We start from the raw sequence: 13763 nt of genomic DNA, 5'->3' as shown, positions 1-13763 counted from the left end.
TTTGGATGAATCACCTTAAAATAGCTTGTCTGACCAGAATGATTTGTATGACAACCTTCTTGGCCACTCCGACAGCAGTTGCCATAGACCTGAAAACCATTCCCCTTGTGACCAGAATGAGCCTACTGTATTACTGTAATTTTGACATATAAAGCTTATTTCAGTTGCTAAATCAAGGCAAATAATGAGAATACAAAAAGATCTAGCTTTGTCAAGTATGTAAATGGCATTTACTTTCTACCGGATATGGGACAGTAGCATAAAACACCATCTTTGTTCAGTGACATTAAAAACATTCAGCTGACCCCACCATTTCCAAATCTCTAGACATACTGACCACTTTCTGCTTAATAACCTTTTCATTTACACTATAATTTTGATCTGATCATGTAATACACTTCCCAGAGGGAACATGAGGCGTACAGTATACTCACAAGATTTCTAAAGTAAAGATCGTTTATGGTACGAGGCAAGAGAATGTGAACCCAGATCACACAAAAAAATTCCTATGCACAACAGTGTAACAATTGTTAAGACCCCAAGAAACCACTTTATCCATTACACTTCCATCTATAAAAGGCCCTGAAGTACGAGAAGAAATAAAATAAAGATTGTACCCATAGACTGTCCCACACCATGAGGGTTCCTTAAGCATGATACAAAAAAATGTTGATGCAACCTGGGAAGACCTAGACTTTGTTGGAGCAGTATGAGAAATTGGCACCATACATTGAATTAGTTCTAGGAAAGGGGACCCAATATGTAACATGTACCTCTGGGGAAGTTTGTTTGTTCAGTTTATTGAGAAAAATACTTGAGAATCAGGGTGAGATTATGGAAAGAAAAATAAAAAAATATTAAAAAAATATCTTGTAAAGTAATTAACGAAAAAAAGTATCGCTCAAATCAATGCCATCAACAAAAATAAAAAATAAAAATGTGGTTAATAATCAATAAGTCATTGGCAAAAAAAAATTGATAGAAAATAATACCCGATTTTACATTAACAGTTATGACAGTATAACAATTTGCAAGGAATATCACAAATTTTAAGTAATTTGTATTTTTCCTAACAATACTTACCTCGAACTACTTTCTTAGGAGTATCTGGGATCTCCTCCCAACCGACCAGAGTTTTCTGTAGTTTACCCTAGTCCCGTTTTCTATGAGGGGTAACCTCAGGTGGAGTGATACACGCCCTGAGGCTAACCCCAGGTCAGAGAGCATGCTTGCTCAGGTCTCGATCTCCAGTAAGTTCTCTGGTCGCGTCGTGATAACATCTCGACGCTCTCTCCTTACCCAGTGCGACCCTCTGTGTCCCCGACCCCCCTTTTGTGTCTTACGCGGTCCCCCCGTGGACCCATTGTGTTCATTCTATACCCTTTCCTACCCTTATCCTCTGTGTTCGTCGTGTAGGGGCAGCTTATGTTCTCCTACAACCACGTGTCCGGAGTGAGAGTCCTGGAACGAGGTGCAGTGGGTGCGCTTCGGCACCGAGAAGAAGGCGTCCAAGAGGTCACATAGGAAGACGAGCCTCTCCTCGCCGCTTACTTCTCCCGATGCCCCGTCGAATGGAGCTTTTCAGCCACCTTCCCCTACCCAGAGTAGGGGACGAGGTAAGTCAGTTGTGGGGAAGAGGCCCATTGCTCTTCCCCAGGAGTCTGAGTGGGTGCGGTATAGCACCAAGAAGAAGTAGGCGACGAAGAGGTCGCCTAAGAAGCCTAGCGCCCCTTCCTCCCTTGCTTCGCCGGGCGTCTCGTCTGACAGAGCTTCCCTACCACCCTCCCCTACCCAGAGTAGGGGACGAGGTAAGTCCGTTGCGGGGAAGAGGCCCGCGGCCCTTCCCCAAGAGTCTGATCTTCAGGATAGTGGGGTTGTGGCGTCGTTCCAGACGAGTGAGGGGCGGGAGTGTGTATGGGAGACGGAGTCCTGGTGCAAGCAGGCCACATCTCCTCTGATGACCCCATGTGGGGGAAAAATGTCCCTAATTCTTCTCCAGCCTCTTTGGCGTGTTTTTTCAGTCACTTCTGCAGCCGAGGACGTCACCGAGAAGGAGCCTTCTCCGCCGTCGGACCCCATTGCGTGGGTTCCCCCCCAAGACGAGGCGCTGAGGAAGCTCAGGAGACGAAGGGAGAGGTCCCGCAAGAAGTTGTCGCGTTCTCACTCCCCCTCGAAGTCGCGCCACGAGAGTCGGCGCTCAAGATCCCCCAAGAGCAGTGAGTGGGTGGTGGTTCACCTCGACAGGCTGCTGGAGCTAGCTGCGGCGCCGGGCCCTTCAAGTTGGCGTCCGAGGACGAGATCCCCGGATAGATACTCCTCTGGCAGTAAGTACTCCGTGTTGGAACAAACATCAATATGAAATTTTTTTCAGACTCGCCTCTTCCAACTACCTTATGCTAGAGTAAACACAAACTTATGACTTATTTCACTTTAGTGTACACTGCCCTAATATCCTAAGAATCTTCTCCAGTAAAACCTCAAACATCTGCTAATAATCTTGAAAGCTTTACACAAAACATCAATCATCAATGTACTTCTCACATGATAACCACAGGCAAGTCATTTCACAGATTTCATAAAATATCTACTGGAAGACTTCCTTGCACCACCACCAGGTTATATGAGGTCACATGGCTCTACTCTCCTAAAGACTGCCCTTAATACTTTAGGTTGACAAGCTTTAATCAAATGGTTTTACGTGATGTGTGTCTATACTCTGAATGATGATAAGAGAATTAACCAGAGCAATTAACTCATAAGCTGCCCAGGTAATGTTTTATTATTTATATTCACTTTGAGGGAAAATAACCTGATAAGAGGCAGAGACCCAGGAAACAATTCAAAAAGGTCTCCTACCAGTTCCGGTATCAGGTCATTTACTGGGCCTGCATTTTAGTTCTACTTTGTCAAAACTGTGCTTTACTGGACTTGCAATTTAGTTCTAATGATAAAAAATGTCATTTACTAAGCTTGCAATTTAGTTCTAATGGTCAAAACAGTCCTTTGAGGGGATTCCAATTTAGTTCTAATAGTCAAAACTGTCCTTTACTGGGTTTGCAATTCAGTTGTAAAGGGATCAAAACAGTCTTTTACTGCGCTTCACTCTAATCTCTAATGGCCCCACTGGATGTAGGGCATTGCACAATCCTGAAACAAAAGCATAAGACAAGTAAATGGTTTTCGAGTAGTGCAATTTACAATCAATAGAATCATAAAAATCAGGGCTGTGGAGTCGGAGTCAAGGAGTCGAAGCAATTTTGAGTCGTTAAAATTGTCCTGACTCCGACTGGATCAGAATTGCTTTATAACACAAATACCGTATATACAGTAGGGTCCCGAATTAAGCGTGTTCGAATTACACGATTCCCCTTTTCCGCGATCGCTATTTTTCAAAAATAAATTTTCTGTATCTGCGAGGCTGTTCAAAGTTCGCGAGTCAAGCACTACAAAATGTATCAAATCTATTGTCTTTTTAAGTATATTGCTAGCCCTAAATACGGTGATTTATAATAAATGTTACAAAACAATATTAACATTACATTTCATTAACATAATTTCATAATGAATAGCCTATTTAAGGATAAAATTCCACATCAACAATGAAATCAACTGTTAACTGTGCGAGTCCAGCTGACAAAATGTAAACAGAAATGTGGTTACGTTCTCGGCAATCTTTATCTTTCTCCAACCTTACGATAATTGTAATGGTAGTGTTAATGATGGTATATTAAAGCATTATTTTTGTTTAGTACAGTATATTTAAAAGCCTTATTTTTCCCTCTGGGCGTTCAAGGTTTTCACGAGTAGACTGGGTTCGTTTATCGGCAGTGAATAGCCTAAACTTCGGTAACGAGTCGTCAATATTTTGTCATATTTTAAACAGTATACATTTGATTTGCAAACATTGGTTTTGTAGAGTAGACGGTAAAATAAAATCTAGAGAGAGAGAGAGAGAGAGAGAGTGAGAGATTTGATGGCAGAAATCCCTCTCTCTCTCTCTCTCTCTCTCTCTCTCTCTCTCTCTCTCTCTCTCTCCGTAAGAAATAAAACCATAGTTCACATATGGCAACTTGAGTTTAAGAATGAAATTAACATGACAATTGTTAGTTGTGGCGATCAATTCCTCGCTTCAGGGGGTACACGAAACAAAAACACGGCATTCAAGTACAACAGCTGATTCTCTATTCTCTCTCTCTCTCTCTCTCTCTCTCTCTCTCTCTCTCTCATTATACAATACTTACAAATAGATGAAGAAACCAAAATCGGTTTTCTTGAAGTGTCAATTAAATACAAAACGAAAAAATTATACCGTGTATACATCCATTTCAATCATAGCTTAAAATACGGTAACCGATTTCGTCCGCAAACCACTATTTTTTAGGAAACACCATTCTATTCCAGAAAATTTTTACTCTTTAAATGTCAATTGCGCTATAATAAAACATGTACTTATGTTGTTAAATTTCGGGTGTGTTTTAAAAATCGAGTATTGCTAACTTATTTTTGTTTTACTTTTGGCTGTGATCACGTCAGCTCATGTCTAGCTTCCGCGCGAATACAATAACAAAGAATTGTTTACACCATTTCTTAACTTATTCAAACCATCTATACAGTTAATATTACATAAACACCAATGTGTATAACCTATCATATTTATTGTTTAGTACTTTAAAACCATCCCCTCTCTCTCTCTCTCTCTCTCTCTCTCTCTCTCTCTCTCTCTCTCTCTCTCTCTCTCTCTCTCACACATCGAACGTTATAGCGGTAACCTAATTGTTCGGTGACTTTAAAAATAGGCCTAGTACTTTCTTCTTTTACCTTTTTTGCATATGGATCCATAATTGAGGTTGGTACAAGTTAACTTATAACTGAAGTTAGGAAAAGTATTTTGGATATGGAAAGGACAATTATCTTTCGTAACAGTTTAGAATTATCGTAAGTTATCACTCTGTCTTTAGCGGCAGTTTGCTATTGTGGATTAAACGCATAAGGAAAAAAAAAATTCCAGCTTTGCTACGAATTTAGGAATTTATATGGATACGGTAAGTAAAATATTTGTAATAACATAATGTTTACTAAATGTTTGTAATATCATTAGTTATGACTTAGATCATGTGTATTTAATGCATTCGTTTGTTTATTATGATCGAAGATGGAGCGTAAACAATTGGAAGGTTTCCGTTTCAGGCGGCATCATAAAGAAAAACATTTCATAAATGGCATTCATTTCATTTATTTGAAAGTTCTAATAAAAAATAATTAGAACATTGGTAATAACAAATTCAACATATAATCAATACTGATAAAATTGCTGTCGATGCAAAAACTAACAGATGAGTAATTGCGTCTGTTTCTTCGTTATGATCAGAGATAAACGGAAACAAAACATTGGTTGTTTTTTATTGTGCTTTTTGGCGTGTTTAGGAAACGCATGATATAAAATCGCTTTTATTTTGTTAATTCTGGATTTTCAATCATTCAACAAAAGCTAGTCTATAGAGTGATGGTTTTGCTATTCACCAGTTGTCTTATACAATAGATATGACAAACATTAAAATTTGTCTGTATTTTGGGTCGTGTTATAACGGGAAATATATGGTGTTTACACCTATCCTGGTTGTAATTTTAACCATTTTTCAAGTTATTAGAACTTTAAAGTATATTAAATGTTTGATTTATTTACAAGAACAATTTGATATTATAAAGAAATACAGTATAGTACAAAGAAAGTATTAGAAATGGGTAGTAAACACATTTGAATAGGCAAATTGCTGGTTGCCATGGCCGCAATGGAATTATTTCTGTTAGTTGTGTGTTTCGAAATAAGCGATTTTCCATTTATACGAGGTCATTAATCGACCAAATTCTCGCATAATTCGGGACCCTACTGTACTTGTGTAACATACAAGTTTTAAAGACTAATTTGAAGCTAAATTCAATAGGATCGCATCATACACAAGGTATAATATTAGCATATGCACTCTTGGACTAGGCTACGTCGTTGTTCAAACTGTATATCCATTTACTCTGGTAAAAACATACAGCTATATTTTGAATAAACCAGATTTTGATCAAACTGATGTTTTACTTAACTGTATTAAATAATAATGTATGTAATATCCACATTTTAGTATCATAGCGAATTATAATCCTCCCCATTGTTTACGGTTATATAATCTTTTCCACTGTTTATGTTTCCAAATCAGCTGATTAAGGTAATCTACCGAAGGATATTTCGTATTTCTTAAAAGTAACAATTATTACTTGATCTATCATCTTCCAATTAGCAAACTAATATCAATAGTTTTATTTTAAGTACTTCTCTCATATTTTGTTTACTTTTGAATTGAATCGCATATAGAAGTTAACCGGAGTTTCATTCAAGTTGCCGATGCACAATAATTTATATAAATATATATGTTTTTTTAGCTCTGGGGTGCTTGATTATAAAGCTAACAAAATTATTAACGATATCGGGTTATACCAAATTTATATTATCTGTTTTTAGGCACTATCTTTATCTTCAAAATCTGGCTTTTACATTTATGCAATTTGCAAATTCATAAGTTCCCACTAAATTTAACTTTGTTTCCTCTAGTTTCCTACACAGTTTTCCCCGATTCCAAACAGAATAGTGGCTATGAATATTGTTTGTTTTCTCGCCTTCGTTTACAGTTGTTTGTTTATATTTGGCAGTATATTTTCTTGATCTTTTCTCCATAGTGAACAAGAGTATGCATGTCAAAATGTCAGTCTTATGCTACTTTGTTTACTGTTGTACGGTGATCGATATGCAAGCAAAACAACTGCTATTTAATTTAATTATTCATAACATAACTTTTTTTTTTCTTTTTGGCGAATTATCGTGGGTGTATTTTACGCAATGATTATAACGTTACTTCCGATACTTTTATCCTTACCTCTTAATTTTCTAACCCATTGAAGTGGGAGATGTGATAAAGAAATGAAGTACAAAAATTAGTCTGTTGTAATATTGTTTGTGAAATGATTGTATCAATCCCTGGAATGAGAAGTAAAGAATAGATTGTGTACAGTAACAAAATGTATGCGAGCGCAATCATGATAGCAAACACGTGTCTTTCCATCAGAAGGGATTTTATCAATTCATTCAAAATAGTTCATTACATTCTAACACTCATGCATCCAATGGTAATTATGTCTTGGATTATGTTCGATATGATGAACTTATAAAGATGGACTGAGGGAAGCACCGTATTATCGAAAGAAGCCGCTAGTCAATATAAACACGAGAGAGAGAGAGAGAGAGAGAGAGAGAGAGAGAGAGAGAGAGAGAGAGAGAGAGAGAGAGAGAGAGAGAGAAAATCAGCTGACTTGGGCTTGCGAGTTGCTCATTTATCGTATATTTTTAAGATTTATATAGCAAATTATATAGTATATTATCATAAGTTGATGGTCCATGTGTAAAATTTTAAATTTTGTTAGTAAGGTGGAATATAAGAATGCGTGAGTGATACATGAAATGGCATGTAAGAAACAACATTCTAAAGGAAAAGAGGCACTCTATGAACTAGCAACACTCGTGTCAAAGCTACCAGCTTTGATATGAAATTATCGAACCAGAGGCGCCTCAACTGCCAGCAAAAGAAACTAAAAGCACTGATGGTGCAAAAGTAGACTTTGATTCCTATTGTGAGCCAATAGAACAAACACATGTTAAGCATCATAGAAGTGAAGATGCAACAGACACCATGATGATGAAATAAAAACAAGATTTCTCTGATGCTTTGAATGAAATAGAAATGTTTGATCGATCTCCGAAAGTGACAGTAGAAGAAGCCATCCAAGCTTATCCAAAAATCATCCGTGATGTAGCTAAACCTCTAACAGCAATGCCATCCACCCAAGTCAGCGTTGAAAGACTTTTCTGCACTGAAAATAATCAGATCAGATCTAAAGGCTTCAATAAAGGAAGACCTGACTAAGGCAATTTTGTTCCTAAGAACAAATGTTTAAATCTTCCATAGGAGTTCAGTAATATTATCATTTTCATTCTTTCATGTGTGATTTTATTTACTTACTCATCTAGTGACTTCATACCACTAAAAAAGATTAATTTGAAATTTCAGTTTTCATTTAATATTGAATATTGAAAATGTTTACCAAGGTGGAGCTGGCTTTCTCAATAATACGTTTGTTTGATAAGAGTACAGGTTTATTTCTCCTAACTCTGTGTTGTCATCAGTTTCATTTTGACTGTACAGTGGACAATAATTAAAAAATGGCAGTTACTTAGCCACAGACATGTCGATAGTATACTAACATCTAGTAAAAAAAAATGTTTTCTAGCAATTAACAGGGTATAATTGATTTTGGAGTAAATATTGTATAAAGGAGTCGGACTCGTAGGTACAAAAAAGAGAGGAGTCGGAGTAGGAGTCGAAAGGTTTTGGTACAGACTCCACAGCCCTGATATACAAATGTTTTCTAACATTAACTACTTTACATTTATCATTTAAATACTAAACCCACGACCATTACAAAATGAGGCACTAATCCCTACATTTACCCCATAAGATAAAGACATGAGTTGAATTATTGGCCTAACTTGCAAGCGAACTACGTACACAGCCACTCAAACATAATGCAATAAAACAAATTTAGTGAATCTAATTGAATCTTTCAAAATTAAAATATAGTCTAAGGGAATTCTACTATTTGCCATGCTAACCACAGAATAATAAAAGTTTAAATAGGCCCTAATTTCATTAAGAGGAGTGATAAAATATTCAGACTACCATCTAGGCACTAAAATTCAAGTAGATCTATAGAGAGGAAGTACCCTGTATGTAAGAATCCAAGCTACTATCTCAGTCTTTGCCTTGCAAATTCCACATATCTAAAAGAATAGATAAAAATACAGGGGTGTGAGGGTTACACGCCAGAAGCGGCAAAAGTAAATAAAGAATTCAATGGACCACGAGAGGATCTCAAACCTAGGAGGGGCTGTGTATCATCAAAACCATTACTGAATAGTGTACTAGAACTACTACGTACCCATTGAGGAGTTAGGCTAGAGTTTTTAACAGGGCAGATTAGGCCTGAAATATTACCCTGAATGAAGACTTACAGGATTCTGAGCTTCCAATAAAGATATTAAATTCCTAAGACTAAAAACTAAACTCATTAGTCTGTTACAAAGACAATATCTTGAGTGGAATGACAACCATCATTCCCTTTATAATTAACTGGCCTAGTCTTCTACTGTAAAGTAAGACTTCAGTAATACTAGAAATAAATTCAAATATAGAAACTGATAAGGAAAGTATTTCAAGAAGACTTCCTACAATATTACCCACAAACAGCAATACTTTATATAACCAGCTTGTAAACCCTGCACTGAAATATTTGTGTTCATTAGCAGTAATGGTGAGTTCAAGGGAGGAAATTAAACAAACTAGAAAAAGATCAAGTACAGTAATACCTTAAGATACGAATGCATTAAGATACGATTTTTTGAAATACGAAGATACATTGTAACTATATTTATGCCCTATGATACGACAATTTTTTTGAGATACGATTTCAAAAATTGCGCGACGCTATCGGTAGGTGGCAGAGTGTTCGTTTGGCTACCCAAGATGATCCGAACGCTCACTTAGTACCCGAGGTTACCCGAACTTCTCTCTCCCAGTGTGTTCGTTGTCGTCACATAGAAAATATTGTGTTGTTGTGTTTACGAAATACAAAGCAAGAAAAAAAGTTGTGTTTGTGTGTGTATGTGTATCATAGGCTAGGCTATGCTGTCTCAGCCCTCTCTCCCTGCCTCCTACTCTTAGCTCACCTTCGTTCGCCGCTCATCCCTGTCTCCATGGTAAGTTGGTTACAATTTTAATCTTTATTTATCTTTTTATTCATCCTTTCGGTTACATGAAGACTTAAATATTAAGTACTTAGCAAGTTCATTCAATGTTTTCAATTGTGTATAATCTTGCTGCTTTCTACACATACCATATCGTGCGTGTGTGTACTGGTAGCCTTGCTTCTCTCCCTCCCTCTTCCTGGCATGCATCCCGTAGGCTGCTAGCGCTCGCTTACGCGGTGAGTACAACTATTTTTTTATTGCTTTTTACTCTTCATTCTTAAAATTTGAAAGCCTTAAATATTAAGCATTCAGTATGCTCATACAACATTTTAATTGTGTTTATCTTGCCGCTTTCTACAGCTACCATATTGTATGTGTGTGTGCGCGTGGTAGCCTTGCTTCTCTCCCTCTCTCCCTCCTTGTATGCATCCCGTACACTAGCACCTGCCTAGGCGGTGAGTACAACTCTATTTTTTTAGATTTTATTAACATTTATCATCATATATCAATTTCCGTGTCATTACTGTTGTATTCATCTTTTTTTAGTGATCGTTGAGTGTAATTTGAGCATAATTTGAGCTTGTTTTGGGTAAATTTCTCACCCGTGGAACGAATTAATTCTGTTTCTTGTAATTCTAATGGGAATAATTATTTTGAGATACGTCGGTGGTCATGGAACGAACTAAATTCGTATCTCAAGGTATTACTGTAACTGATTAGTCTAGTACAGGTAACATCATCTGTTGAGGTATTCGTGCCTTGAAATTAATAAAAGATTTACAGCTTTACCCATTACAAAGAGGAAAAATTGAGAATTGTAGTCTAGCAAGAAGCTGTCTTCGTATACTTGAAGAAAAAACAGCTTCCAAACTTAACTTCAACAACTTATTAGGAAGTTTTTAATGAGGAACACAAGGTTTAAATGAAATTTACTGTAAAGAAGGATAAATCAAAACTAAGGATTACAACCAGCTCATTTATATTATTTAAAACTGGTACGGGAGCTGCTATTCAATTACCCAGGTATTGTTTCAGAAAATTCAGTCAAGGCAAATACTTTGCAACAGGGCACCTGGTGTACTTATGCTGTCTTTTAGTTATGTGCATTTCTTCCCTTTTATTAATTGTCCACTTACCTACATAATAATAACAAAAATTTATTCTTTCCTCAATTTCTTTCACTGAATAGAAATAATCCTTATAGCATCTTGCTTTTCCAACTAGGGTTGTAGATTAGCTAGTAATAATAATAATAATAATAATAATAATAATAATAATAATAATAATAATAATAATAATAATAATAATAATAATAATATCACTATAAGTTCACTTCCAGTAGGACTCAATTTGTAAAATATTATTAAAGTTTATCATTACCCAGCTAACATTAACCAGTTATAAGAAAGTGTACGAGCTAGTAAGTGAACAAAACATACTGCCATCCAAAAGGTGCTGAAATAGACTAGCTTTAGCTGAAACATAACATTCAATATTAAAGAGCTAAGAAAATCATATAATATGAAATGCCATCGACTGATAAAAAATGACATTGCTTAATTGCCCTTACTTAAGCGAGTGGAGGGATATGGGATACAGACTACCAACTCTGTCTTTTGCCTCGCAATCTAGCCACCTAACAGAGCAACCAGGAGTTTGAATGCAAGGGTTTCACTGCAGAGGGATCTAAATTTATTTAAGACGTTTGGGATCTGCAAGAAGATCCCGACTCAGTGATGTGCAGTGAACATTCAAAACCCTTACACAAGAACACTATTACCCTATATCATATTAGGGACAGTAACTGGCCCAGTAATATCAGAATTACTTTGTAATTCAAGGGGTATTAGTTTGTTGAGTGTGGTTGGAAAAGTGTATGGTAAAGTACTGATTAATAGGATTAAGGATAAAACAGAGAATGCAATCTTAGAAGTACAGGGTGGTTTTAGAAGAGGTAGGGTATGTATGAATCAGATTTTACAGTTAGGCAGATATGGGAGAAATATTTAGCAAAAGGTAAGGAGGTGTATGTTGCGTTTATGGTCATGATAAGAGTTGATAGGGAAGCGATGTGGAATGTGATGAGGTTATATGAAATTGGTGGAAGGTTGTTGCAAGCAATGAAAAGTTTCTACAAAGGTAGTAAAACACGTGTTAGAATAGGAAATGAAGTGAGCGATTGGTTTCCGGTGAGAGTGGGGCTGAGAAAGGGATGTGTGATGTCGCCATGGCTGTTTAACTTTTATGTTGATGGAGTGGTGAGAGAGATGAATGCTTGAGTGCTTGGACGAGGATTGAAACTAGTAGACGAGAATGATCATGAATGGGAGGTAAATCAGTTGTTGTTTGCAGATGATACTGTACTGGTTGCAGATTCGGAAGAGAAGCTTGGCTGATTAGTGACAGAATTTGGAAGGGTATGTGAGAGAAAGAAGTTGAGAGTTCATGTGGTTAAGAGTAAGGTTATGAGATGTACGAGAAGGGAAGGTGGTGCGAGGTTGAGTGTCATGTTGAATGGAGAGTTACTTGAGGAGGTGGATCAGTTTAAGTACTTGGGGTCTGTTGTTGCAGCAAATGGTGGAGTGGAAGCAGATGTAGGCATAGAGTGAATGAAGGATGTAAAGTGTTGGGGGAGTGAAGGGAGTGGTAAAGAATAGAGGGTTGGGCATGAATGTAAAGAGTTCTGTATGAGAAAGTGATTGTACCAACTGCAATGTATGGATCAGAGTTGTGGGGAATGAAAGTGACAGAGAGAAAGAAATTGAATGTGTTTGAGATGAAGTGTCTAAGGAGTATGGCTGGTGTATCTCGAGTAGATAGGGTTAGGAACGAAGTAGTGAGGGTGAGAACGGGTGTAAGAAATGAGTTAGCAGCTAGAGTGGATATGAATGTGTTGAGGTGGTTTAGCCATGTTGAGAGAATGGAAAATGGCTGTTTGCTAAAAAAGGTGAGGAATGCAAGAGTTGATGGAGAAGTACAAGAGGAAGGCCAAAACTTGGGTGGATGGATGGAGTTAAGAAAGCTCTGGGTGATAGGAGGATAGATGTGATAGAGGCAAAAGAGCGTGCTAGAAATAGGAATGCATGACGAGCGATTGTGACGTAGTTCCGTTAGGCCCTGCTGCTTCCTCCGGTCGCTTTGGATGACTGCAGAGGTAGCAGCAGTAGGGGATTCAGTGTTATGAAGCTTCATTTGTGGTGAATAACGGGGGAGGGTTGGCTGTGGCACCCTAGCAGTACCAGCCGAACTCGGTTGAGTCCCTTGTCAGGCTGGGAGGAACGTAGAGAGGAAAGGTCCCCTTTTTTTTCTTTGTTTGATGTCGGAAACCCCCCAAAATTGGGGGAAGTGACCTTCTGAGATCAAACAAAGGAAGCTAAATATGATAAGCCAAAGCTTTGAAGTGCATCACTGTCAAAACTAGGCAAGTTAACTGAGAAATAAAGAATGATGCTGGCATGTCATATTCATCATCTTTGCTATAAACAACTACCCTAGTCTTCTCTAGATTTCCCCTTCAACTAAATGCAAATTTAATTGACACTTGAAATTGAAACATACCTTCATTACGAGGAAAAATGAGGTGAATGCACTGCTCACAACCGTAATTAAATCACAGTGCTAAGTGTTACTATGAAGTCCAGTGAAAGGCCACTTAGAATGCAATTAAACTTATCACAATCCAGGAAAGGGTTACGTCAAGTTATACCAACGGCAACATAGAAATTGAAATGAAGGCCCTTTTGCCATTAACAACTAGTGTTTTTCATTATTACACTGTATTAGTGGCATGTCTTTTGAAAGGAAAGAAAATGAGAAATGTTCATAAATTTTAGGGGTGAATGCTGATAAACCAAGCTTCTGAAGAAGAAGGAATATGAACACCAAGAGAGGTTCATAGAAAACAATTTCAATTTCTATT

At 37.3% G+C, this 13763-nt stretch overlaps 1 protein-coding gene across 1 annotated transcript in view; it reads right to left on the bottom strand.

Moving 5' to 3' along the window:
• LOC137615225 (2',5'-phosphodiesterase 12) overlaps positions 1-13763 on the bottom strand; it is a 189246-nt gene that overhangs the window by 55472 nt on the left and 120011 nt on the right. The gene's annotated exons all lie outside the window — the stretch shown is intronic.

The sequence above is a fragment of the Palaemon carinicauda genome, chromosome 21, assembly GCF_036898095.1.
Source record: "Palaemon carinicauda isolate YSFRI2023 chromosome 21, ASM3689809v2, whole genome shotgun sequence".
Classification (NCBI taxonomy): domain Eukaryota; kingdom Metazoa; phylum Arthropoda; class Malacostraca; order Decapoda; family Palaemonidae; genus Palaemon; species Palaemon carinicauda.
The sequence above is the reverse complement of the archived record's forward strand: the minus strand, read 5'-3'. Positions and strand labels throughout refer to the sequence as shown.